The sequence below is a fragment of the Triturus cristatus genome, chromosome 9, assembly GCF_964204655.1.
Source record: "Triturus cristatus chromosome 9, aTriCri1.1, whole genome shotgun sequence".
NCBI classification, from domain to species: Eukaryota; Metazoa; Chordata; class Amphibia; order Caudata; family Salamandridae; genus Triturus; species Triturus cristatus.
Window position 1 is genome coordinate 163,097,620 of NC_140592.1, and position 26,652 is coordinate 163,124,271.

A 26,652-nucleotide genomic window follows, 5' to 3' on the forward strand; every position below is an offset into this window, starting at 1 on the left:
TGGGGAGCTTAGGTCTGACTGGAGTGGCCATAACTTGAAGGATGGGTGGGAATTGCTGGGCCCAGCCCCACTTACACTTGAATAAGTTATGCCTTGTCTCCACACAAAGGACTGCATACCCCGTGTAGTCAGTCTGGAGCCAGGGCCATGAAGGCAGTGTAATTCAAATGCATGCCATTAAAAGCTTCTCCCCACTTCAAAGATACAACTGTGTATAAATACTGGACCTCAGACACCAACTCTTTATTACACCTCTGGACCAGTGGATACTCTGCTAGAAAGGAGGACTGCTGTGCTGCTACAAGGACTGCCACTCTGCTGGACTGCTACTCTAAAGGAACTGCCGCCCTGCTGTGCTGACCTGCTGCCTTCTTGCCTGGCAAGAAAGAACTGGACCTGCAACTTCACCTTGAATCCAGGATCTCAGAGTGACTCCAAGGGCTAGTCTGCTGGCCTCCTAATCTGAGCCTCGGAGACATAAAAGGCTCCCCAACATTCTGCACCAGCCCCTGGACCCAGCTACAGAGAGTTCCTGTCACCCAAGTGGTGCATCTCTGGTCCTGGACCCTTGGTGTCGCTCACAGGTGCTGAAATCAAGCTTTTGAGCTCTTCGCACTGAAACCACATTGCTCACATCACAAGTCCACATGAAGCTCCTTCAGCCCTATAGCATCAACCACTAACAGCCATGGCGAAGCTCCAGCCGTCCATGAAAGCAGCCAGCTCCTTGGGCTTCGTCAACAGCATCCCGCGATGCTCTCCCTACTCCTTGCAGCCCTCTGCAACACGAACAGGACTCTTGGCACAAACTTGTGAAGGTAAACCTTCAGCAGCTGTAACTTAGGACTGTATCTGACCTGCACTCCATCACGGTCGGCCTGAACTTCTGAATTTGACCTGATCTTGCGAGACAACATATTATGAGTTGTCGCTTCTTAGTGCTATATTCACTTTATTTTTTTTAAATTCATAATTTTGGTTCTACTGATCGGATTCTTGTTGTTGTGGTCTTGTTTTATTTGTTAAATATTGCTCGGTTTTTCTAACTAACCAGCTGTGGGATCTTTTTGTGTGGTGTTTTTCCCTATTTTACTGTTTGAAGTGTTGCACAAATATTTTACACATTGCCTCTAAGTTAAGCCTGACTGTTCTGTGCCAAGCTACCAGGTAGTTGATCACAGGTTAATTCGGGGTTTATCTTGTGCCTTTTCCTGAGGAGGATTGTGGTTACTGTTTGACCAGGGTTCACACCCCAGTTATACAGTAGGCCAATTTCTTACAATATTGAAGCATTATCTCCATAAAAAAGGACTGAAAATATAGTTTGTGGGCATCTACACAGTGTAGCAGGGGTTCATTGCATCTTACAACCCTTCTACTGTCGTGTTACTCCCTATCTATCTTAAAAGCAAACAAAAGTGAACATAGTGATTTGCTAAAGCTCCTAAAATGGTTGAAACCGTTCCTCTCAGACCATGATAAACATGTAAAAATACTGAAATCCACTTCTCAGAACAAACTACTGCACATTTGTGTCCCGGGGAGATGCATAACTTGTCAACCCTATTCTTTTTCTATATTGAGCAAAAAGGAAAACTGAGCACACATCAAGGGATCTTGCTAGACACCTAATTCTATGAATGTTAACTCTGTATATCTATCCAATGATCCAGACACCAAAGGCAGCAAAGTCAGAGGGCCCTCTAACAACCACTAGCTCAAGCCAGCAAAAGCAGAATTTCTGTTTATTACCACTTCATAATGAAAGCTGCTAACTCGTGAAGTGTGAAACAGTATTAGCCCAAAAAGGTGAGACGCCACATAAATATGTTCTAACAAAAAATGCCTCAGCTCTCCTTTAGGCAATAAAATGTTAATGTCTTTTAATCACCCAATGCTGTAGAAACTGCATACAAATGTATACATTTCAAAATGCAATTACATTGTGTTTCAAGCACTCATGCTGCATCAGCTTTTGTGTGAAAGTGCAAATGGTGTACATATGAAGTGTTGTCCAATGTAAGCACTTGGAAGAAGTGGGATCAGTTCACTGTAGGTCAACTAATTTGTATTTTGAGGGTACAAGATGGGTACAAGCAACCCATGCCCGACACCCTCGGTTAACAGAGAGCTGATATTTCCAGGTTCCCTGTGAATAAAAGAGGCAGAGAGGAGAAAAAAGTGTAAATTTTTTTACTGTAGTGCTCAAGGGGTGTCAGGAAAAAGCAGTGAGGGTGCCTAATAGATCAGATCCTTGGAGTACACATCACACATCTCTTGCTACACGTTTACAATAGTCTAAGTCATTGCCCGAACAAGACAATACTCTGACAATGGTACCCTACTACACACACCCAGATCTGTCAAACCTAATTCCAAGTAATTCAAAACAATCCAATAGGATTGGCATGTGTCGGTAGCCCAGTAAATTACTTGGCACGTCTAAATTCAATCCAATGATTACCCAATGGGTTTTAAATTCTCTTCACACTGTCCTGCTATATTTTCAAAGCCACATCTCAAAGTATGTGTGTCCATTTCCCTTCCATTCTGTCTGTCAGGGGTCATCCTACTACCAATCTAATCAACACCTCCAAGTCTGAGAAAATGCCTGTCATCTGCAGAGTCTCTCAGATTTCCATCTTGCCCCTTGTCATCTTCAACATGTAGATGGAGCCAGTGAGGGCTCTACTTATTAAAATGTATCACTACGCTAATGGCGCTCAATTTTAATAGAAAGGCTCTTCCTTGCTCCAGACATCTAGCTCTTCAAACAAAGCCTGCACCTCACCCAGATCTAGATGTCCATCACCTACCTGAAGCTCACCCCCTCCAAAAAGCATTTCTGCTAATCAACAACAACAATAAGCAACAAACAGTCCAAGCTTGGTTCGGCAATGTAAACCTGAATGGATTCAAACCCTAACTTTCATCCAATGCTAAGTCACTCAGAATCAGCCTGGACACTGACACTACAGGAGGACATTGCCAAGAAAGTAAAGCCAAAGACGTACAAAAAAGAATAACAGTACAACAGATCTCTTTCGTCTATCCAAGAAAACAACCGTGCATCCACCTTGATCACGCCAAACCATAGCCTTTAGAAGGAGCAATATGGTAAATAGGAATTTGGTGTCAAATGTTCAACTAATAGCAATGACCCACTAGAGGACAGGACCGATATGAAATGTAAAAGAGAGTTTCAGTACTGTATGCCTACCATGGAGCTTGAATATTTAGGCCAAATGAGGTAAGGCCCACCAAAGGGCATCCTTTGTGCCGGAAATGCTATGTGTAAAATAGAAAAAACTAAGTGTATCCCTTAGGTCTCAGCACATTAGCAACTAAATTACACAGACCATTTCCACCAGTCAGGGTTTTGACACACGTTTAAATTATTTTTGTTAAAGGCTGTGATACTGAGGTTACATTTTAATAAACTATGAAACTATGAGACAGTATAAGTACTGTGGTTCCCGGTATATTTAGCTCAATGTATCACTACATACAAACACACGATGCAGAAGTATTTCGTGAACAAGACACCGGTCAAAGCAGGTTTGGAGAATTGTTTGCTTCACTTTAAAATAAGTATTTGAGATTGCAACCCGAGTAGCACCTACTCTTTGTTGTTCAGCCAGACCTTAGATGGTCTCCCCAAAAACTTGGCACCAGTACAAGGGAAAGCTGAGCCTTACTGTGACCGGGGACCTTTTAGAGAACATACATTATACAAAAATCAAGTATAGATACTGATGTAGCTGAAATTTCATTTTATTTGTAGGGCTACATTATAATCACACATGCAGAGCGCACCCGCATTTAATCGTGTTAACATGAAGTGTGATGATCTTGAAACATAATAACATGAAACGTGATGTATTTAGGCCATTGAATAGTAACGTGAACAGTTAATGTAGAAAGTAAATGTAACTAGCAGAAAACACTAACGTGAAGCATTTGTGTTGTGCAACTGAGAATCCTTAATTTATTGAATGTGTTTATTAATGTGTCATTTTCCATGTAGGTAGGAATATTAACTGAACGTGTCTTAATTTCTTATGAATTTCCATGAAGCTTATAAGCCATTTTTCTTATGTTAGCTGAATTTGTAGCCTGAAATGCATTTCCCTGGAAACTTTAGAATTAACAGTTTGAATTTCATGTGTGCTGTGGATTTCGTTCTTTCTCACGTTTGTGTTGCGGTTGGAAAAAGCGCCCTTGTTAGCTGGAATAATGTCTTAGTTTTATTAGTCAGGCAACGAGAGAAGGAGATACATAGCGAGCTAAAGCCAATCGGGGAAATTATTGTGTTTTCACACCAGAGAAGGCCTGGGAATCAAGGTCAACAAGTTGCAGGTCAGGAACATCGCTGTCCCGTGGAAAAGTACCTATGAGATCGTAGTCGGAGCAAGGATTCTTGGGAAGATACCTGGAATATTGAACGTTGCAAGTAGGGAAAGTGCCCCACTTCTTCTCAGCCTTCGGAAAGAGAGAATCTTAGAATGAGCTCTGTCTCGATAGCTTTATGCTATCGAACCCATTGATGGTGGAAAGACTTCTTAGGAAGAATCCAGATGCTGACACCTTTTATTTCTTTCCTTGAAGATGCTTAAGTAGGGATGTCAATTTAGCGTTAGTGTGGTGATAGATTGATGCTTTATATTCATCAACCCTCGATGCAGGGAAATTTGGACTCATGCTTTTTTATCCTCTGCATTCTATTTCCTTGTGTTAATTGTGTTGTGCGTGTTGCATCAACTCAACTTTATTCTCAGATTTGGCTTTATGCTGATTCCTATGTATTTTTACATTCTCGTTTTGAAGTGTCTCTATGTCCAGTTATGTTTGGCTTTGTAATAAACTAACCAACCTTACGTAGTTGCCTGTGGTTACTATGTGTCCAGATAAGTTCCAGTTGAATTGATTGACGTTATTAATGATTTTCTCCCCTCTAAGCTACATGCTGCTAAAAAGAACCATCAGATTGTGAGTCTAGGACAGGTCCAGAACTTATGGGCTCGGCTCTTTCAATACAAAGAAGAGGTTGCATAACGTGAGACCTCCACCTCGACTGCATCTGCACGCTTGTGGTTCAGAAAAAGTGTTCAAACCTATCTTACACAAAGCATAGCCCCACAATCTTGAATTTCCACCCATATGAGCTCATTACTGCTCACTAGCTTTTAAGAAGAATTAAATAACTATGTTACTTATTACGACTTAACTAACACTCAAAAGTGATCACTCCCTCTTCATATTCCTCAAATGTGAGAAATAACTCTGATACATGTGAAGATAGCTATAGAAAGCACCTCAATATGTGCGAAATTCCAAATTTTCTCCTAACAATCTTATAATTAGGAGTATTTCTCACACCCAGTAAAGCAGTCTCCTTACGGGAACGGGTACTTACCAGATGTGATCAACATCCATCCATTTCGCCAAAATCAGATTGAACACCCTAGACCTCAACGACAAATGAACCGAAGTGTGTTGTGATACTTATCACACCAGGTAAAATCTAATACACTGTTGTTTGAAATTTACCAGGTGTGATAACAACACTTATCATGGAATTTCAGCTACAAAATGAGGATAACTTATGGATTTTGTTGATTTACGTAACAAAATCTGCATGTCACAGTATTTACCAGTCTTTTTACCTTGTTAAATTATCACACACAGCAATTATCAGATGTGGTAACCTTCGCATCACTTGCAATTACAATCCCTGTGCAAACATTCTTTTGCATATTAAAATGCATATGAGCTAACGGGACACAAAAACGACTACTGGGAAAAGGTCTCTCTCTCTCTCGCTCTCTCTCTCTCTCTTTTCTTTCTCTCTCTGGAGCAGGTATCTAAAGGATGATAATTGGTTGAGAACAGATGTCAATCAAAGGTAATGGTGTATGGAGGATATGTACGTGCTGATCAATGAAACAGAGGGACAATTCGGAAAGCCCTAGGAGTTCAATAAACTTCCAGACAAATGACAAGGAGGTTCAGATCGGATTCTAGATATAATTGAGCCCCAACTGAATTTATTTGCTCTGCCTTTACAGGAGTGCCTGAGTTGTTGCAAGCATATGATTGTACTTCATATAAATCTAGTGATCTTCAACATTTCCTAAAAGTCTGTTAAAATATTTCAACTAAAATACTAAACCCCAGCTGAGTGATGACCTCAGCCTCATTTTAAGATGATCTGAAACCCAAGGTGGCATAAAATGCAACTTTCACAAAAATTCTCTCTTATTCCTGGGGGCTGCCATTTTTAAAGAGCTGAAGATCCACTTTCACATCACATACAGTGCCACAGAGTGAAGTGATTGTCAGCTAACGTGCCGCAGGATTCTACAAAAAGGTACTGATTTTGAACAAGAAGTGTGGCATCTATTAGGATAGTTAAAGCAGGGTAAATTAGTTTCTAATGCTGGCTACAGATTATTTAAAGTGATTGCTACATATTGGCACCTAGGAGGCTAGAGCTACTTTAGAACATTTGTGTTAGTGGTAGCATAGCATGTTGCTCCTATGCGGGAGACTGTGGCCTGCATTGGTGGCTGGGAGAACGTCTGTGGTTGGCTACTGCTGTTTGGACACAATCTTGAAACAGCTTCAACCAGACCTGAATGTAGCCTTCTCAGCCATCACCTGCCCTGTACACGGGGCCACTGGGCCAATGGAAGCCCCGAGGGGAGGCCAAACCTCTTCTGTAGGTTGACAAAGTTATGTGACAAGAAAAGGCATTTAAGTAGGAAAGAAAAGCAAATTGGGCAGCATATTATGTGATTAAGGGCAAACTATGCAATATATGATGTATTATTGTTTGACTATTTTCAGTTCTTCAAAGACTGACACGTTGGTTTCTTACGACAACCATTCACATTTAGAAGAGCTTATTCGCAATATAACTCACCAACAATTAACAATGTAGGCTTTTGTGCAGGCACAGAACCACTGCTCAATATTGTGCATTCTACTTCTGGAGTGCAACAGATAGTGCAAATCCTACAAAAGAAGGCACTTGATGGAAAATAAGCCTACATGTACATGCTTACTGCAATTAAAGGGGTGCCTCATTTATTCAGCCATCCCGCTAACATTCCAAAACCTGTCTTCAGGTTTGGGTTTAACCTGTGTTTAAGGTACCGGAATTCTGGAGGCACCACTTTTCGTAGGAGAATTCTGCATACTAGAATAGCATGTTCGGGACCAAACTTGAAACCAAAATCAGCAATACTAAAAATGTTCAAACCAGACACAGGCTGCAAGAGGACACAAGTGTCTTGAGTCAAGCCTTAGCTGGGAGGAGCTGACAAGCCTCACTTGCTAACCCCTGAACAGTAAAGTGCAGGCAAGTTCTAGGGAAAGTTGCATTGAGCAGAAATGAAGACAAGAGGTTCCATCATGGTTGACCCGTACAGCTGAGGGACCTAGGATGACAGGTCTTGCGACACATTTCTTCCCATCCATGACATGTGAAACTTGGAGGGCTCCAATCCTTAATAAACAGCAAGCGGGTGCTATGAAAGGTTATTGTAGCGTGCTCTTGAAGTCGTGAAATACGGTATGACCCTTAAAGACATTGAGTCTTCAGGGCTTATACTACACATTGGGAAATGGTAGGTAGTTGACAGAAAATTATCCCACTTATAGTCCAGCACCCCACATCGTTTCAAAAATATTTTCCCCAAATTGCATTTTAAATACCTGACATGTTTAGCCCATCAATGTACTGCCCTGAACCTCTCCAGTAATCCAGGGAGGTTGTTCAGGTGTCTCAAAAAGGACCCAGCAGGTCCTAGGGGTTGCAAGCTAGTGTTCTCCCGCCTATCACTGGCTTTGATTGGACAGACGGACTCCAGCAGGTCCAGTGTCCATTCATTCAAGTGGAGCGCTGCCATGTCCGTCTGGCCAAGGCTTTCCCCATTGGCCTGCCCGGGGCAGAGCTAAGGGAGTGGACAGCTCGGCTCATCTAATAGCTAGGGGCAGGGTACGCGCCTGGGAATCGATTATCACCAAAGAAAGGAGACCTCCTCGGCGCCCGGGCGCTGCGACGAGCAAAAGACACATAGGCACGGGAAATAAAGGCTGACAGCCCGCCCCGATAATCCCTACACGGGGTTATCCCTTCCGTAAGCCTAGCAGGCGCTGCAGCCCCTGTGCAACCTCCTGTGGGAATGTCTGTGTGTGTATTTATCCCCGTACATTGCTAAGCATACGTGAACTGCCCCGATTCTGAGCGACACTCCAGCGTAAGGTGGTGGGAATACTATGCTCGTCCTGCACACGCACACGGGGAACACATGAAGCTGCCAGTCCATAATAAACGGTCCTTTCCCCACAAATAGAATTTAGCACCGGACAACGAAGCGCACACGCTGTCAGGTGCACCGCAAGGGTGTGTGTGCACGGCAGCGGCTCTCTGCGCCCCATGCACTCAACTTCAAGGCACCACAGTTCCAATGTTATGCATTTATTGAGAGAAAAGGAAACAGTAAGGTGAAATGCCGCTGCCTGCTGCTCTGGGATATGCTAGTGTGGGGTGCAACTGTTCAGAGGCAATTTCTGTCTTTCCTAGGAATACATTCCGACATGCCCGTCTCCCCGGACGGCTGAACCGCTCCCTGCAAACCGTTCCGAGAGGCACTGGGTAAACACACATGCATTATGGTTCTTAAGCAGCCCACCCTATATCGCATAAATCATTGCATCTCCCAGTCACTGCACATGGGTATCACAGCATCACTACCTTCCACGGAGCGGCGGGGCCGGGAGCCAGACACAGACAGGCAGTGGTGCGGGGCTGGAATCATGCTTCGAGGAGGAGAGGCACGGAGCGTGCCCCTGCCGCTGCCCAGCCTCGTTCTCTCCTCGTCCCTCCTCAGTGAGTATCCCCCTCCTCAGCTGTCAGACTTGACTCAACCCTTCCCAGCATTCCCCGGCTCGCCGGGGTTCATTGGACCTGCCTGCTGCTGCCAGAGGCGGTCGCCGCCGGGGGCGGCAGAGAGCGCAGCTGCCGGAGAACGGAGGAGGAGGAGGTGGATGGGGAGAGCCGGCCCAGAGCTGAGACCCGGGGGGCTGCAGGGGCCTGCACAGCGGGGACGGCTGCCGGCCGGGCACGCGCTGCACGTGAAGCAAGGGGGTAGAGGCGGGCGGGCCGGCGGGACACGCACGGCATGGCTTGCTACACACCTGCCACGCCGAGAGCCGTGTTTACAATGGGCAGCATCAGCACCACCACTAGCGCGCGCTTGTCCCTTCATTCTTTCCCAGTTCTTGCTCTGGAAATGTCAAAACCCATTGAGTTTTTTGCGTTTTCGTACTGTTCCAGCGTCGGGGTTGGTTTTCTTCCGCTTAGAACGCTCCTAGTACAAAAAATACACAAAATAACTGCAAACTAGAGCGAGGAAGGCTTTCTCAAAGTTGCAAATACTTCCTAAAATGGATTAAATAAAAACACAAATCTTACTGAAAACCCTGACCGCGAAATTGCTTGAAGATATAAGCAAGGATGCATAACCTTGATTAAAGCATTGAGTGACAGGAGGAGTGAGTAAAAGTGCCCCACACCTTTGATGCTGCTCTGGCCCTCTTTTGAACTTTTGTGTGCCGACAGCTGTCACTTCACGCCTTAAAGGCACACGACTCAAAATATGTGTGCGATTATAGTGAAAGCAGTCAGTCAGTCAGTCAGTCAGTCAAAGCTTTTATTTCGGTAAAATACCATAAAAAGACATAAATACAAAAATACATTTAAAACATGATTAAATAGCATTGTATAGAGTGAAATCCATTAAAACATTAAGACAGTTCTATGGAACTTACACAGTAAAAAGAAGATCTTTTCCACAAAACGGGAAAAAAGTTAAAATTATTCCAGGGCCAGAGATATACACATTATACCTCAAAGTACTAAGATGATGATATAGGTAGTACTAAATCAGGGGGGTGAGTAGCAGAAGACAAAAATTTGGACCTGGCAAACCACATTGAGAGGAGGAATTTAGCCATTGCAAACACTACCAAAGGGGTGGTGTCATATTTCAGAATTCTGAACACCTCCTTATAGTCCCTAAGACCCCTCGACTTGCATAGCTGGATGATCCACTTTTTCCGTGCAATAGTATATGAGGGGCAAAAGAGAACAACATGCAACTCTGTTTCGCAAGTAGCTGAGCATAGGGGGCACGAGCTAACGGGGGTTGCAACATTAGACCATCTATGGGTGAGATCTCTCAGTGGAAGCGAACCGTGTCTAAACTGTATGTAAAGTTTCTTAGCCAGAGGAGGTTGAATCACGTCTAGGAAGACTTCGAATTGGGGACTGCACTTAATATCCAGAAAAGTGTCAGTGAGCCTGCCCAGGGAGGAATGGAGTAAGATACCCTTCCTAAAAGATTTCAAAACCTCCCTCAATGAGTTCTTCGATAGTGTACGGCAGGTCACTTCCGGGGCAGACCATAAATTCCTCATCCCAATTAGGTTGCAAAGGTTCTTTATGTAGGCAAGCCAGGGGATCTTATCCGAATTTCCCCTTGCCATAACGTCACCAAGATCAAACCTATAGCTTTCCAACTCGGGCGTTGACCAAAGACGCCTCCAGAACTGAAGAGGACGGTTCAGGGCAATCTCTTCTATGGGAATCAAACCCAGGTCCCATCTCAGAGGAGTTAGTGGGGTGCTGACAGGTAGTTTCAGCAATCTCCTAATAAAGGAATTCTCAATAGATGAGAGGGAAGCGGGGGTGGAGTATCCCCATAATTCAGCACCATAAAGTGCTCCTCCTCTGGCTTGGGATTTGTAGATTTCCATTGGGGGGCCCAGAGGTTTGCACGAAGAATTATTAAACACCTTCAGGATACCCCCCACTGATTGGGCTAGTCTCAGATTTGCCTTTGCCAAATGGGATCCCCAATTCATTTTATCATTAAGGGTCACCCCCAAATAGTCAAACGTGGCAACCCTATCCAACTCAACCTCTCCCAGTTTAGGGTGGGGGCAATTAAGTGAATTAGAACCAAAAACCATAAATTTGGTCTTAGAGAGGTTCAGTTCCAGATCCCTGATTTTACAAAAAGAGCAAAAGGCCTCTAGTGTACGCTGTATGCCCATGTAAGATTGAGATAACAAGAGCGTATCATCAGCGAACATCAGGGCCGGGACCTTACGCCCCGCCAAAACGGGGGAGTCCAGGTTAGCGGAGCGCAAAAGATACTCAATCAGCCCATTGATGAAAAGGGAGAAAAGGGTGGGGGCCAGGACACAGCCCTGCCTCACACCCTTCTCTACCGGGAAAGGCCTGGAGATTTCCCCGCCTCTCCCATATCTCACCCTTGCATAAGTGCCTAGGTGGAGTCGTTTGAATAAGTGGCAAAGGTAGGGGGGGGCCCCCATCTCTAGCAAAATGGCCCAGAGTTTTTCCCTTTGCACCATATCAAAAGCGGACCGAAGGTCCACAAAGATCAGATACAAATTACCAGCACCCATGCTGACTGTCTTCCAATAGATCAAGAGTAATCTAAATAGTTGATCAATAGTAGAAACCTTAGCTCGGAACCCCGCCTGTAGGGAGGTTAGAATGTGTTGATCCTCCATCCAGAGCTGCAGTCTGGATAAGAGGACTCGGGCGAACAGCTTCTGAAGAACATCAATCAGGCTTATGGGGCGGTAATTGGCTGGGTCCAGTGGGGAAGATTTTTTGTGGATGGGTATGATTTCTGCACCCAACCAAGTGTCCGGGATTCTAAGGCCCTGCAAAATGGCATTAAAATATACACGTATATAAGGTGCCCAAATTTTTACATCACTTCGGTAGAGATCACCGGGGATCTTGTCGAGCCCCGGAGCTTTCCCTACTGAAAGGGAATTGAGGGCCAATTCGATTTCTGGGAGAGAAAAGAGGCTAGACTCAATTTCTTCCTGGCTCAGCAAGTCCATTGCAATATCAATCTGTGAGAGGCCTGCAACGTTGCTACCCGGAGGGTTACTGGCCGAGAAGAGGGGTTGGAAATGGGCGAGCCAGACCTCCTCACTGAGATTAGGAATAATTGCTGGGGTACTAGCTACCGTGCCCGATCGAACAATGTTCCAAAACGCCCTCGAATCACGGTCTGCTAGAGCTTGGAGTAAATTTTGCCACCTTAGATCCTCCCACTCGGCTTTTGCTTCCTTGATCAGGTCTTTGTAGGTGGCCCTAGCCGCCCGGATACTGGACAAGGTACCCTCTTTCACTTCTATTAGCAGGGCAGACTTAGCCCGCCTACAGGTACCATTGAACCAATGCTCGGGCCTAAAGGGCCTTGGTTTTGAGGCCGTAGGGTTATAAAAGAAGAAGCTAGCCAAACTGCCAAGAAAATCCTTGTGGATAGTCTGGAGTTCGAAAAAGCGGGACTGCGGGATATCCCCAGCAGGACTCAAAAGATGGAAGACTGCTTCCAAGGAGCGGGTCACAGTACTATATATATCAGCCAGCTTTAAGTCGTCAGACGCTACCCTTTCCCACCTGATCCGTCTGCCACCTGCCGCTAGAACCAAATTCTCACTATGTAATGGAGATTGGGGCCCAGGAGATTCACTACCACCTAGATTGTTAATCAATTCCAGAGACAATAGGTTGTGATCGCTGTCGACCCGTGGAATAATAGAAAAAGAGGCCAAATGGCCCCAGAATTCCACGTTCACCAAAACATAGTCGATAGTCGAACAGCTCCCAGCTCTGTTAAAGGTGAAAGACCCCGGCACGTCCGGGCAGAGTCTACCATTGCAGGCCCGCAAGGAGTGTGCAATGGTAAGCCTATTAATCTCAAGGGCAAGAGGGGAAAGAAGTTTGGCCGGATAGGATATAAGATCTGGGATTAGATAGATTTCATCCTCCTCACAGGAGGGGGAAGGGATCCCTGGGAGGGGTTCAAAGTGGCAATTAAGATCTGCTCCAATTAGTTTATGGGACGCCGGTGGAAGAGAATGTAAAACATTTTCCAGGGCGCCCAGGATAGACAGACCTAACTGAACCGGCTGGGGGCGCAAGTATACATTTATAACTACTAGTGAAAAGCTAGCAGGAAAAGTTAGTAGCAGGCATAGAATATCAGGGGACTTTGGATCCAGTGACTTTACTGAACACCCCAAGTGTGTTGCAACCCATACAACTAGCCCCCCTGAGGGTCTCCCTCGCATCCCCTGGACTGCTGGAACTGCAAATGATGCGTAACCCACCCTCCGTGGTGTAGACCGTAGCCAGGTTTCTTGGAATATACAGATGTCATATTTGTCCATTAACTCTCCCCACTCGGGATCAGAGAGTTTGGACTCTAAACCGGCCACATTCCAGGACCCAACTAATGGTTTCCGGGAAGGTATACGGGGTGGGCTGTCAACCGAAGGGATGGGAGAGGGGGGGCTGTGGGAAGCAAGATGCACAAGGGGGTTCGACCCTAGACCACCCACTGATGCGCTGGGGGACAGGGACGATGGAGAAGGGGGCCCAGGGCCACTCTCCCTACCCGGAGCTACCGAGGGCACCATCGTCATTATATCATAAACATCCTCATCCTGGATCCCCCCCACGGGCAAGAACTCTCCCTTACGAGGACTCAGATGTGATGGTCAGTCCACCGCATTAAGCACACCAAAACGGTTTTCAACCGGGATGTTAAAGTAAGAATTGTGTGGGGCCTGGTGGAAGTAAGGTAAATCAGCTGGGTCCAGAGTATTGGAGATGGAATAAAAGTACCCCAAATGCAATGCCTCAATAGCACCCCTTCTGTGGTGCCCTCCCTGCGCCAGAATGTGATCTACTACTCTGGGGTCCCTAAAATTAATCAAGACACAGTCCCCCCCTATGTCCTTTAAACGGGTCCCAAGCCAGCTAACCCTCCGAACATGAAGGATCTCCCCTCTCCCTACTCCCTTCAGTGGTCTATTTTTGGACAGCCAGTGGATGACTTTATTTTTTAGTTCAAGATAGGATTCCCCCCTTCCATTCATTACCGGTGGAACTCCTGTAAGCACGATCACATAAGGTGCTGCCTCCGGAGGAAGCTGGACTAAAAGATGAGAATCATCCACGCTCCGGAGGGGTCGGTTCCCCCCCCCATGTAGGCGGGATCCATCCCCGTCTATATTCCGAGAACCTGAATCCCTGCAGCGGGCTAGCTGCTCATTTGATGGAACGACAGTAGGGGCTCGGGGCACAGTCAGGGACAAATGAGGACCAGCGTTAAGGGAGGGGGCAGTTGGATGCACCATAGAAGGCTGGCCCGGATCCGTGGCCACCTGGATCGGGGGTAAAGGTGGCTGTGATTGGGGGTAGAATTGGTAAGATTTACTTGAAAACTAGCACCCTCCGAACTGCCCAAGATGGGCTTAGGGTCCTGGGTTGACTGCTTCTTCCCAAATCCTTTGGAATTAACTAAGGATACCAACCTGTCAATTTTAGAAGACAGGGATTTAACCAGAAGGTTTAGAGACTGGTCTATGTGGGACTGGAGATCAATTAATAGGGTAGTCACCCAGGTCGGGGGGATAGAAGTAGGGGGGTGGTGGATCGGGGCCGAGAGGGGAGAGCTATCAACAGCAGGGGCTGGTAAGAATCTCCTTTTTCTCTGTTTCTGTTTGTTTAGTTTTTTCCTTGGCTTAACCTGCTTTGTGGGGGCCACAATAGAAACAAAGGAGGATGATGATAACCCCTCTTCCCCTAGAGCTGGCTCATCTATTTGAGCCTGAGCGCACGGTAGTTGCGTAAATGAGGGCAACATGGAAGACATAGCTTCAGGATCCACCTGGTAAGAAGAAAAATCAGACAATCCATCTAAAGGGGGGGCCATATTGAATGCCGGTGTGATCGACAGCCGTTTTTCTGTATTTTCAATGGCTGTAGCCACCACCCCGATTGTCTTTTGCAGCATCTTATCTATCGCTGTAAGACTAGGGATCTGAGAAGTAGAGTTGGCTAGCTGTCTAGTCATCGGACGACTAGCTGTAGATTTGGAGTGCTTCCCCATGCTTCTAATGAGCCCCCAACAATAAGCAATGAAAAACTTATGGCACAACTCTCTAAAAACCAACGATACTAGATAAAAGGAACACACTCTAATCCAAGGAAATGACTGACTATAATAATTAAAATGGAAATAGCCAATGGGAGTTCAATCACTACTGATCCGAGGAGCAATACTTAGAGGGGCGGCCCAGCCCGGCCTCCTCCGGCCCCGGACGGCCACAGACGGCCCGCCCTTTGCCCGGGCTTAGCCCGCGCGCGGTCCCGCGTCGCGGGGGGCTGGATCGATTAAATAGCGCCTCCGGGCGCGCAAGGTCCGTGGGGTTTCCTTCCGGTTTGCAAAAGGTTGCAAGGGGACCTGGGTATTGAAGTCCCGCCGAACGCTCTCCCCTCACAGCGGTCGCGGTGACAGGCGACGGCGGGGGAGAGACGTAGGAGCCAAAAGAAGGGCAGTTGGAACAGGTAACTGGAATCAGGGCAAGCAGCGTCCACTGACTAGCAACATCCCCCGCTCTGCCGGGGGCTGGATCGATTAAATAGCGCCTCCGGGCGCGCAAGGTCCGTGGGGTTTCCTTCCGGTTTGCAAAAGGTTGCAAGGGGACCTGGGTATTGAAGTCCCGCCGAACGCTCTCCCCTCACAGCGGTCGCGGTGACAGGCGACGGCGGGGGAGAGACGTAGGAGCCAAAAGAAGGGCAGTTGGAACAGGTAACTGGAATCAGGGCAAGCAGCGTCCACTGACTAGCAACATCCCCCGCTCTGCCGGGGGCTGGATCGATTAAATAGCGCCTCCGGGCGCGCAAGGTCCGTGGGGTTTCCTTCCGGTTTGCAAAAGGTTGCAAGGGGACCTGGGTATTGAAGTCCCGCCGAACGCTCTCCCCTCACAGCGGTCGCGGTGACAGGCGACGGCGGGGGAGAGACGTAGGAGCCAAAAGAAGGGCAGTTGGAACAGGTAACTGGAATCAGGGCAAGCAGCGTCCACTGACTAGCAACATCCCCCCAAGCGAGAACAGTGGAAATAACAACGGCCCCCTTTGTTCGGTAGATCGTCTGCTGTTTTTTTGGCGAAGGGTCAGGAGGTGGAATGGAAAAAAAGATCTTTACCTGGTGGCTAAAACGCCATCACTGCATGTTTATGTTTCTATAGGAACACCCCACCCCCCAAATTTATGCCCCTGGGGATGTGGTAGAGTCCACTGGCAGCCCGTTTGGACAGGCACACTAGGAGTCACCTAGGGTGGGAAGTTGAGTGGGTGAACAAATTAGAAGAGAAGAAAATGAAAACAAACAGTGGGTACACCAATTGCATAGTTTTCGTAGGAAACCGATTTAGCAGCTTTTCCAGAGCTGACCCTGCAAAAACTCAGTGCATCTCTTCATGCCTCTAAGGTACCCCTCTTGAGCAAGACAATCCTCAGCTATACATGGAAAATGTGTATTTTTTGGGGGGTGGGGGAGTTTTATATAGCGCAAACTCAACCCCAAGGTATCAGAGCGCTTTACGTGAGTACCGGTTGTGTTACAGATGGACACATTAATTTTGTTAGGCACGGGGAGAGTAAGTGATTTGCCCAGAATCACAGGATGCTGAGCGTCCCTGCTGAGACACGAACCGGGTTCCCCAGCTTCGGGTCAAACTCTCTAGCCGTTAGGCCACATCCTCTGTTTGTTTTCTCAAACAGTTATGTATTTTCTGTTCTTAAAAACCCATTTTGCCAGTGTTGATTGATACCTTTTTTTCTATTGGTACATAGTGAATGTCCGATTGTAACAGCTCATATTCTCATATGCCCTAATTCATAATAGAGAATCTGCTTTTATTATTACCATATTCAAATATATTGATTTTGACATTGGAACATGCAGACTTGGGTTCTATTCCAGTATCAGCACATCGTGTGATTGACAGTGAATCAGTGTATCTGCCTACACATCAAATTGTGAATATGTGTAATGTAAACAGTGATCGCACACTATGATGTCCCAAAACATGTTGCTTTGTCCCAGCTCCTCATCACATTCTGGTTTTTAACTCTCAAAGTCCTCTCTGCTTGGATCAACATTATATGAAATGCCTAACATAAACTAAAAATAACCCTGCGGTTTCTCTTTTTCTCTCTATATGTGTCTCACTTTCGTGCAGTGGGTACATCAATGTAGCAAGCTATATTACTGGCTTAGTAACATGTGACCTGCATGTATTGTGGCATACCCTTTTCACTAAGATTTGTTCCTGAGAAGGTGTTGTGAACACCATGACAGTTCCAGTGTAAGCCTCTTCTATTTTTATCCTATTCCTACTTTCAGAGTCTGTTGTCTCTTTTTAGAAAGTGTGAAGTTATTAGACACGCAGAGAAATGTTGTGATCTTGTCTGCCTACTATCTAGGCGGACATATTTTAACGAATCACTTATAGACACTGTCATAACATCATGGACTCTCACTGTAATACCTAACATGCTTTTATTGTTTTTAGTTATAGGATAAAATAATTAGGGTATCCGGTTTTATGGTATTTTTAAAAAAAAATCCGTCTCTATTTATCCATATGCATTTTTTGGCCATTGTATTAGTATTTATCCACATTTATTTTGTGTTTTGAGAATCACTAGAGCCGTAAAATGGTTTATTTAACTAATGAACATATACTCATACTTTGATGCCTGTCGCGTCTGAGCAAATGAAGCAGCCAAATATAACAAAACATTACACCCACAGGTAAATATTACCTTTACACTTCATATAGACATTAGCATATACTTGTATTTAAGGAACTCTCATCCTGTATTTTAACTCCCCATGATGTCTATCTGCTCAGCTGTTGGCCTGGAATTCCCAAAAAACAGCATGGCGAGTCACTCACAAGAAGCACATTTTTCATTATTTTTACCATATTATAAATATAAGTACAGATTAAGGAAACACGTCATTTTATGTTTGTTTTTATCTGTAAAAATCAGTAAAAGCTGAAAAATGGTAGCCTTAAAAATAATCAATATGAGAGTCAAGATGACACATTTATCGCCATGTTGTTTAGACTTTTTATTACTTTAGTGTCTGCAAGTGCAGTTTTGTTATATAAATGTAAAGATCAGTGATCGTCTACTATAAAAACCTGGGTATTTGACCATAGGTGGGAAGGACTTCACATTAGGACTATCCAGAAGTTGCGCTGATTTGCAGCACTAGCCAGCCCTGTTCGGTGGTCACGCCAGGAGCAGTGCAGAATAATGGCCACCAGTCTACCACTCTGTCATTTTTCAAACAATACTGGAGAAGAGACGAGTTGCTATAGTATCTTAAGAAACTCCATCTTGAAAAACTTCGTCTTAAGAAACTCAAAACACTGGCTGGCTATTTAGTGCTTTTGCTAAAATTGAGCTTTGTGCCTAGAAATTGCTCTAGGGTGTTAAGATGGTACACATGTTCCTGCTGTTTTCGCTGATCCTGACATGCATTGCTACATTTCATTTTTGCATTCTTTGTGGTTACCATTCATATTTTATGCACTAGACTAGGGATTTCAAATAAACATTTTAAATGACCCCGTCTATTTTTTAATGCTCTTTTGAGTGTGTTATTCAACAACGGAAGAGGGTTAAAGGTTTCCCTGTGCCCATGAACTCATCTTGTGGGACTGCTCTGTGAATGGGTTGCAGTCCAACTGGATTTCTAATTCGTATTGGAGCGTTGAGTGAGTCCTTGTACCAGGGGCTAGAAATCCGATGTCAGGGTTGCCCCCCATCCGCCACTACTCTGGCTCTGCTGTAGTTTTACTAAACATCCCTCATTTTAGGTCCCCATTCCATGGTTTACGCCCCCAAAACTTAAAAACTGCAGTTTTTTAGTGTGCCCAAACATCTCAACCCCTGAGTCTTTTGCTTTGCTTTATGCCCAAATATCTCAACCCCCCCCCCCCCCCGGGTCTTGTGCATTGCTTTATGCATTAAAACGTCCAGTGCGCCCAAATATCTCAGCCCCCCGAGTCTAGTATGCAATGATGTAGCTGCATGGTCATAACACAGAGGTTTACTGAGATCTCTGCAAATCTCAGCAGAAATCTTGGGTGTGGTTTGGGTATTTAAGCCACACCGGAGACAGGAGGCCTTGCTTTGCCTTGAGATTTCCTGAGAAGAAGGCTGTCCCCTGCCTGCATCGACAATGGCCTCCACAGAGAAGACAACGCCCGCATGAGGAACACATCTCCTGCACTTCAAGGCTCACTTACCTGCTTTTGTGAAAGCTGTTTCCAGCTCGCTTCATCAGCACGTCTGCAGCATCAGCATCCTCTTGTTTTCGGTGCACTGCTCACGGCCAGCATCATACAGCCTCACACGTAGCATCCCCACAGGTACCTGCAACAAAAGTACGAAAGGCAAACTCAACAGACAATGCATTAAGGTACAGATTGAACTTTATTATCAGACACACCCTACGTTTTCTAAAAAGCTAAAACTCAAAATAAGATTTTTTTTTAAGGCAGTCTAGTCAAGAAGAACTTATGAGAGAACGTTTAATGTGAAGCAACATTTGTAACTCCTCGTTGAGGATATTCAAGAATCTCTTGCAGGCCAACAATGTATATTTAGAAAACTGTATTCGGGGTACATTTTTTGTAACAGAGTTAAGTAAGGTTTTTGTCTAAGAAGAAGTTTGATAACATTGTATCTCTTGTAGAAGGTGATTCTGGAGATCCTTGGTAGTTTGACAAAGAGAAATCAGTCTCCTACTATATCCCACTACTCAGCTTCCTGGTGCAAGACAGACGCAAGTTGACTTGCAGGTACATAGAGAATCCCAGGGAAGGGTTTGCAAGGTGGCAGGCAAAGGAATCCAGAAGAGCTAAATCCTAACCTTGTTGGCTCTTATTTCCCAAGTCCAATTGCAGGCCGACAACTTGGGAATTATTCTGACAGCATCACTCAACCATCAAGATCCACTTTCCTATTCCTGGTTCAGCTTCTAGTTGTGAGTTGTATTTCACTGGTGGGTATAGTCGGGTGAAGGACTTGGGTCCATACCGTCTCTGCAAGGCTACATCACGAACTGCAAGGTACAAGCTCACGTTGATACGTTTAACATCTTACTGTAGGTGATCTTGGGATGTCCCAGCAGACAACATATCAAAAGTGGATGTAGGTGACAAACTGAGGCACAGTATGGCATATTCAACAATCAGTAAAGGTTGATGTTCTGCCAGACCTATAGTTTAGACAAAATATTTGTGTTTATAGTTATAATATACAAAGTAATTCAAAGGCTTTAACATCTTCTGGTGCCAAGATATCCAAATTCTATTATAGTGTCACTGACTTTTGATACTGTCAGTGGTGTAACATTGAGCCTAGTGCCCTATGTTAATCATATTACAATTACACTGAATGCAATGGTCTCTTGGGACATGAAATTTACTTGGATTTACTGAAATAAACTCCAAATTGATGCACTTCACTGGCAGGTAAGATGAGCGCTACCAAATCTGAACGAGTCACATGTAACACAGAGATCAGTTTACTTAGCAAGTGTGACTTTAAGGATGGAGTTGCAAAAACAGTGTGTGAATATTTAGCTAAATTGTAGCCTGGTAACTCAGCAGCCAGAGTGAATGTTGTAGACTCTGAAATCTGTAAAAACACAAGTTATACCAACAACTCCACCCTCCACAAGCATCACCTCCGTTGTGTTCTTTATAGTAACTAAGAGGCTGTGGAGATTTGGGGATAAAGTAATCTCAAGTAGAGGACAGGACAAAATACTTTTCCATTGTTCAGAATCTCCAGGAATCTGTATCCCAAACTGAGAAAAAACAAATAGGCTTAGTTTCATGGGATTGAACCCTAGTAGTCCTAGTAGTCCTCTTGCACAGGTGGCTAAGGAGTACTGGAGCCAGGGTAGTCTAAAGCCTTTTCTTCCTCCAGGAAAGACAGGTTGTGTGGTCAGGAGAGAATCACACAGCTTCTACCAATGCTTGTGCATCACCAAACACATGCTCATTTTGCCAAATGCCAGACTGAGAGAGGCAGGTGTACAAGTGAATAGGGCGGGGGCAGAGCAAGAAAGCTGGATTAACAAGCAGGTGTCATCTCCCACAGGCTCTAGCACAGGTCCCTGCCTTGATTGTTAGTGTTCTTGCTTCTAAGTCGCAACTGAAAGCTGAGTAGAAGCCCCCCTAAACTTAGGCAGACTCTCTCTCCTTAAGCAGGTCTTCAAAGGACATTTCAGTCAGCTGGGCCTTTGGTGTGGAACACAAGTCAATGCTGGCTGGCCTCTCACTGAAGGCTCCTGACCTCCTCTATTCCTCCATTGGTGCAGTAGCTGGTGAGACAGCTAAGTTGTGCAGCCCAGCCTGGCTTTAAATGTCACAAAAACATAGGCTCTTGCAACTCGCCAATACCTTCACTTCAGTATTGGATTGAAAATACTACATATATTCAAAATTGGCCCTGTAACAACAAAGAAGGCTGAAACCTTCAAAATTTAAGCGTCTTCTAAATCTTTTCAAGGAACACTTTACCAGTCTTTTGCAGATGAACACAGATAGGGGTGTGAGGAAGAGCACCAGCTTAGGATGTGTATTAGATCCACGCATCCCAGTCCATTTTGTCAAAGATCTTGACATTGACCACATCCTCCTGGTACTGCTCATGCCCACTGTAAGAGGAAGGGTGTCAAGTCTTACTCTGTGCCTAGCGCTATTGCAAGGCAGGCTTTGGGCTAGGTATTAGGAAATGAAAGCTAGACGTAGAAGGATTGTAAAGGGAGGGGAAAAGAGCCTTAAAGATATCACAGGTGTGAAATACATACAAAATATTTTGCACTGATCCTCTCTCAATGCACTTTAGTAGATGCAGTTGACTAAGTGAATAGGTTTAATTCATCTGCATTTCAATTGTGTTAACAATCAAGTACTTTCTCAGCAAGCGCTGGAAATCTTCAGAGAAATATTTCATGGTTCCGCACATAGGTAGTTGAGGAGAAATAACAAACATTGCATAGGCGATGTCTAAAAAATATGGTGGCACGGGCAAATATCCATATGGACACATTCTACAAGATGAGAAGCCAGAATGTTCTTTGTTCACCTAAATGAGATTTCTATTTTGGGTCAATCACTGTGTCCTTCTGAAAGAAAATCAGCCATATGTTTTCTACACACACCACGTTGAAATCAGAGGAAAGAGAAGGCCTCCCACTTATGAAAGAGAGACCAGGTTGTGCAAGGGCCAATAGGATCATCACCAGAGCTGGGAAGAAAAAACCTCTAACATTGTAGTCTGAGGTCTGACCATGTTGGGTTGATGTAACCTATCTGCTCTTACCCTGACAGGTCTCTTTAATTTAAACACTGGAACCGATGCATGAGCCTGTAAGATTCACCTAGTTCTACTACTTGGGGACTGTATATGTTAGATTTGTATTCCTTTCAACATTTCCATCTTAGACACAATTTTTACAGGCATGCAAGATTAAGACAAGACTTGCCTGGAATGCCATAAATGTACTTGATTATTTCATTAGTGCTCCTTCGTAGACTCTAAACTTGTAGGCGTCTCATCAGGAAATCATGCCAGACAATGCCCCATTTGGTCCTTTTTTTAAATACTTTCTCTGGCTCCATCAGAATAAATTAGACTCACTCACTTTCATAGTTCACTTAAGGCAATTCATGTCAAGTATTTTTAAAGTTCAACAGCGGCCTCAGAACAGGAGGCAAATGGTCTTCGGCGTAGTCATGAGAAAAGTGAGGATTGATGAGAACATAAATATGAGTCATAGTGAACAGCAAACTAAGATGCAGGTTAACCAGAAAAATGAATTAAGCAAAACAGAAAATGTGAACTAAATTAAAATAAGTGACAAGCACATTTAAGGCAACAAATATGAACCCGGCGTGACCACTGAAAGTAATGACTGAGCATGATTGAGGCAACTCAACATGTGTATTAAAAAGTGGCTTGTGGTTTCCTATCATAGCAGTGTTAAGTGGTCAGTTGGCTAGCGCAAAGCACTAAAAATGCAATAAATCTAATCTAACCGCAAAAATTACAAAAAGTGGCTATGACTGACCACAGTCTACCATTCAGTGCTTTCTCCTAAATAGATTCTAAAAAGGGACAAAAACTAAGAAATTCACACAAAATTGAGAATTCTAAAATACATGCATTATTTAAGTCTCTTGGGAATTGATGTACACAAAGCATATTTAACATTTACTAAATTGCAACAAATACCAAATCACAAATTAGGAATCGCTAATTATGATTTACTTATCTTTTCTATAGGCAAACAGTGATTTGTAAGCATTTGTTATTTTTTAAATACTGAATGGGAAATTGTGAAACGGGATGACTCGCAAATTGCGACTGTCACACTGGCGGTGAGTGATGCCCTCACCCGTTTTTAGAAGTTCATTTACAGCATAAACAGAACTTCTGTTCCCACAGTGGACTATCTGAAAGCACCATGTCCAGTCAGGATCTACAGGAGGAGGTGGCGGGCAAGAGAAAGTGCAAGTTCAATGACCAAAAGCTGTACATTCTAGTGGAGGATTGTGTCCCTGAACATGGCAAGCTCTTTGGCCAACCATCCATTTCTGTTCCAGAGACAATCAAAACGCACATTTTGAACAAGGATCCAGTAATGGATTAATGCTGTGGGTGTCACAAAGAGGTGGGTGGAAGAAATCAGGAAGTGCTAATACGAACTTAATTGCCAAAACAAGGAGAAGGTAGCAACAAGAAGAATGGAGGCTACATCTACAGGTAGGGGACCTAGTGTGGAGACACCACCAACTCCAATTGAAAAATTAATTAAGACGACATTCCAGCCTGAATCCATCTCCGGAGTGTCAAACACAGACACATAAGCCCCTGTACCTGATGCTCCAGGTTAGTAATCTACAATGTACTTATAAAAATACATCTACATTAAACACGAGTTTTAAAAATTATAAAAGAAGACACCAGATGTGCTCATAAAACGTAATTTATTTAGAAATTACTCAAAGTAGTTTTTAGGATACATTAAAAATTGAGAAACAATTACATTTCAGGTTTTCATAGTGTTCTAAACAAATGCATTGTGGATCATATAGGCCATATGCATAAATCCAAGACTTAAATACAACATGTAGGAAGTTTGCCCTGATCACCCCCATTTTGTGAACGATGGTGGTGGTTACTGACTCTGAGAGTGCCCCGGGGTCTGCTAACAAAGCCCAGGGCCAGTTCTCTAGCCTCTAAACCTTTATGGTAATAGGTATAATTCTAATTGGCAAAGATACCCTAACTGTAAATCCCTTGTATATGGTAGGGCATTTAGGTTTAGTGACTCCAGTGGCCTTAATGCACTTAAGGCTGCCCTGCTGTGGTGTCTGGTGTCATTTTAAAGCCTTGCAGGCTGGTTTTAAAATAAAACTATGTCTAAATTCGACTTTAGAATTAAAAGTACTTCAAAGTCCAAAACTAATGTTAAATTATAAGTAACCTCTGAGATCTGGCCTACAATCTCCAAAGGTAGGATGTATTGTTATAAAAAGATGTTTGGTAACGCAGTGCATTCTGAGTCAAACATATGCCACACTTCACTGAAAGTGATCATAGCAGAGGGAGGTAACTTTACCCCTATTGGGCGGGGTGGTCCCCACCTCTTGCCAGCCCAGAATGGAGGATAAATATGGGAGAGATGCAGGAACTCGTCAGAACACTGCCTGGAACAAAAGAAGGACTGACCTGCTGGACCCTTGGGCTGTACCACAGAAGACCTACACTCAAAGGGACTGTACCTGCTGCACTCTCAAGGCTCCACAAAGAAAAGACTCTGCCTACCTCAAAGGAAAAGAGGTGGACGCCCTGAACAGCACAGGTACATCACGGCTGGAAGAAGTCACCTGCAAGCCCAAGGAGAGGATCACCCCAGCTGACCAGTTGCAACTGGATTTTTCCTTTCCTGTGCAGGTGCATTGTGGGAAATTGAGTCATAGCCCCCCAAGAGGCAATCCAGAGTCTCTGAACCCTTGTACTGAACTAGTAAACACTAATTTTTCCCACAGGCACCAAGAAACTACAGTATCTGCAAAGAAAGAACCCTTTTTGCAAAGTTTTGCAGAAAAGTTCTAAGAGAAGACTCGACATCGAGAGTCAAGCCGGGGACATCGAATCACAAATTGCCCTGTCCGCGCTGGTTTGTCCCATTGATAACTACGGAGCTACTCGCCATCGACATTGAGGACATAGACTTCCAGAGACTTACTGAGGCATTGCGCTGCAGCAGGCTGCCTTTGTCAAATTAAACTTCGGATCCGAGAAGCCCAAGGATCCACTGATGAGCCTGTCAATGAGCGAAGAACTGCAAGAAAAAGACTAAGGGCCTAATTTAGATCTTGGCAGATGGATTACTGCATCACCACAGCAGTGAAAGATATTCTATCTGCCAAAATGTAAATCCCATAGCATATAATGGAATTTATATTTCAGCGGACATAATCTATATCAGGCCCTAAATCTGAAGGTAAACTTTTGATGTGGACCTTGCCTGGGACCTAGTCCTCATCCTATTTGACCCACGCTGCATCGTGGTCGGCCTAAAACTATGACTCTGTCTCGGTCCAGCATGACCAGATAGCCGCGAGTGGCACTTTAAGCTTTTTGGCGCTAGAATGCACAATTATTTTATTTAATTTGTAATAATTCATATCTCCGGTTCCCTACATTGGATTTTTGTCATATTGGTGTCATTTGAAAGATAAAAAATATTCTCTATTTTTATGAATTCATGTTGTATTTTTATCGTGTTGTGTCTTTTACTTATATACTGTTTTGGGTGATGTTAAATGCTTAACACATACCTGTCTCCTAAGTTAAGCCTGACTGCTCCTTTGCCAAGCTACAAAGGATTGAGCAAGGATTAATTTATTGAAACTTGACTAGAACAATTAGTTATTGTGTTATTATTACTAGCTGGAGGTGAATACCCCCACCTACTAACAATCCACTTTCCTACACAACACTTATACCTTTACATTACGACCTACATGGCCGATGTAAAATAGCGTGTGAATGAAAGATATATGTTTGAAATTTAATTCAAACTTGGAATTAAACATTAATTTTGATATTGATTTACTAGAGGTAATTTCAAAAAGCATGCTCATCATTTATATCAAATATATATTTTCACTGTGTTTAGACCTATGTTAGAACTGGGATTTCTGGTTGGCTAAGGCGTGCGCCAAAGCCAGGCAGAAACCACCACTCTAGTCAGGGCAAGGAAGTTACACGCCAAAGATAACCCCTGCTCACCCCCTTGGTAGCTTGGCACGAGCAGTCAGGCTTATCTCTGAGGCGATGTGTAAAGCGTTTGCGCGCGCACCCAGCAACAACACCCAAGGCCCACCACAAAGGAAACTCCACACAAGGTATTCTATAAAAATAACCTTTGTATTATACACAACACATTAGATAAAAACACACACTTTACAATGTGCCAACAGGCACGGGCAGAATTTACAAGGGATTATATATATATACAGGGGACAGGGCCGCATGGACCACTGTCAAGAACCAGCACTTTTAGAATATAAAATTACTGTAGCACAAAATACACATATAACACACAACCAGTAACTACTGGTAACAAGAAAGTA

General features: G+C 44.3%; 1 protein-coding gene across 4 annotated transcripts in view; it reads right to left on the reverse strand.

Moving 5' to 3' along the window:
• ERC2 (ELKS/RAB6-interacting/CAST family member 2) overlaps nucleotides 1-8,894 on the reverse strand; it is a 2,271,945-nt gene extending 2,263,051 nt beyond the window's left edge. For all 4 annotated transcript variants that reach the window (XM_085624647.1, XM_085624646.1, XM_085624648.1 and 1 more), the window contains exon 1: nucleotides 8,762-8,894. The gene's annotated coding sequence lies outside the window, so the exon portion shown is untranslated. The remainder of the gene's footprint in view (nucleotides 1-8,761) is intronic.
• Between the last annotated feature and the right edge of the window lie 17,758 nt (nucleotides 8,895-26,652).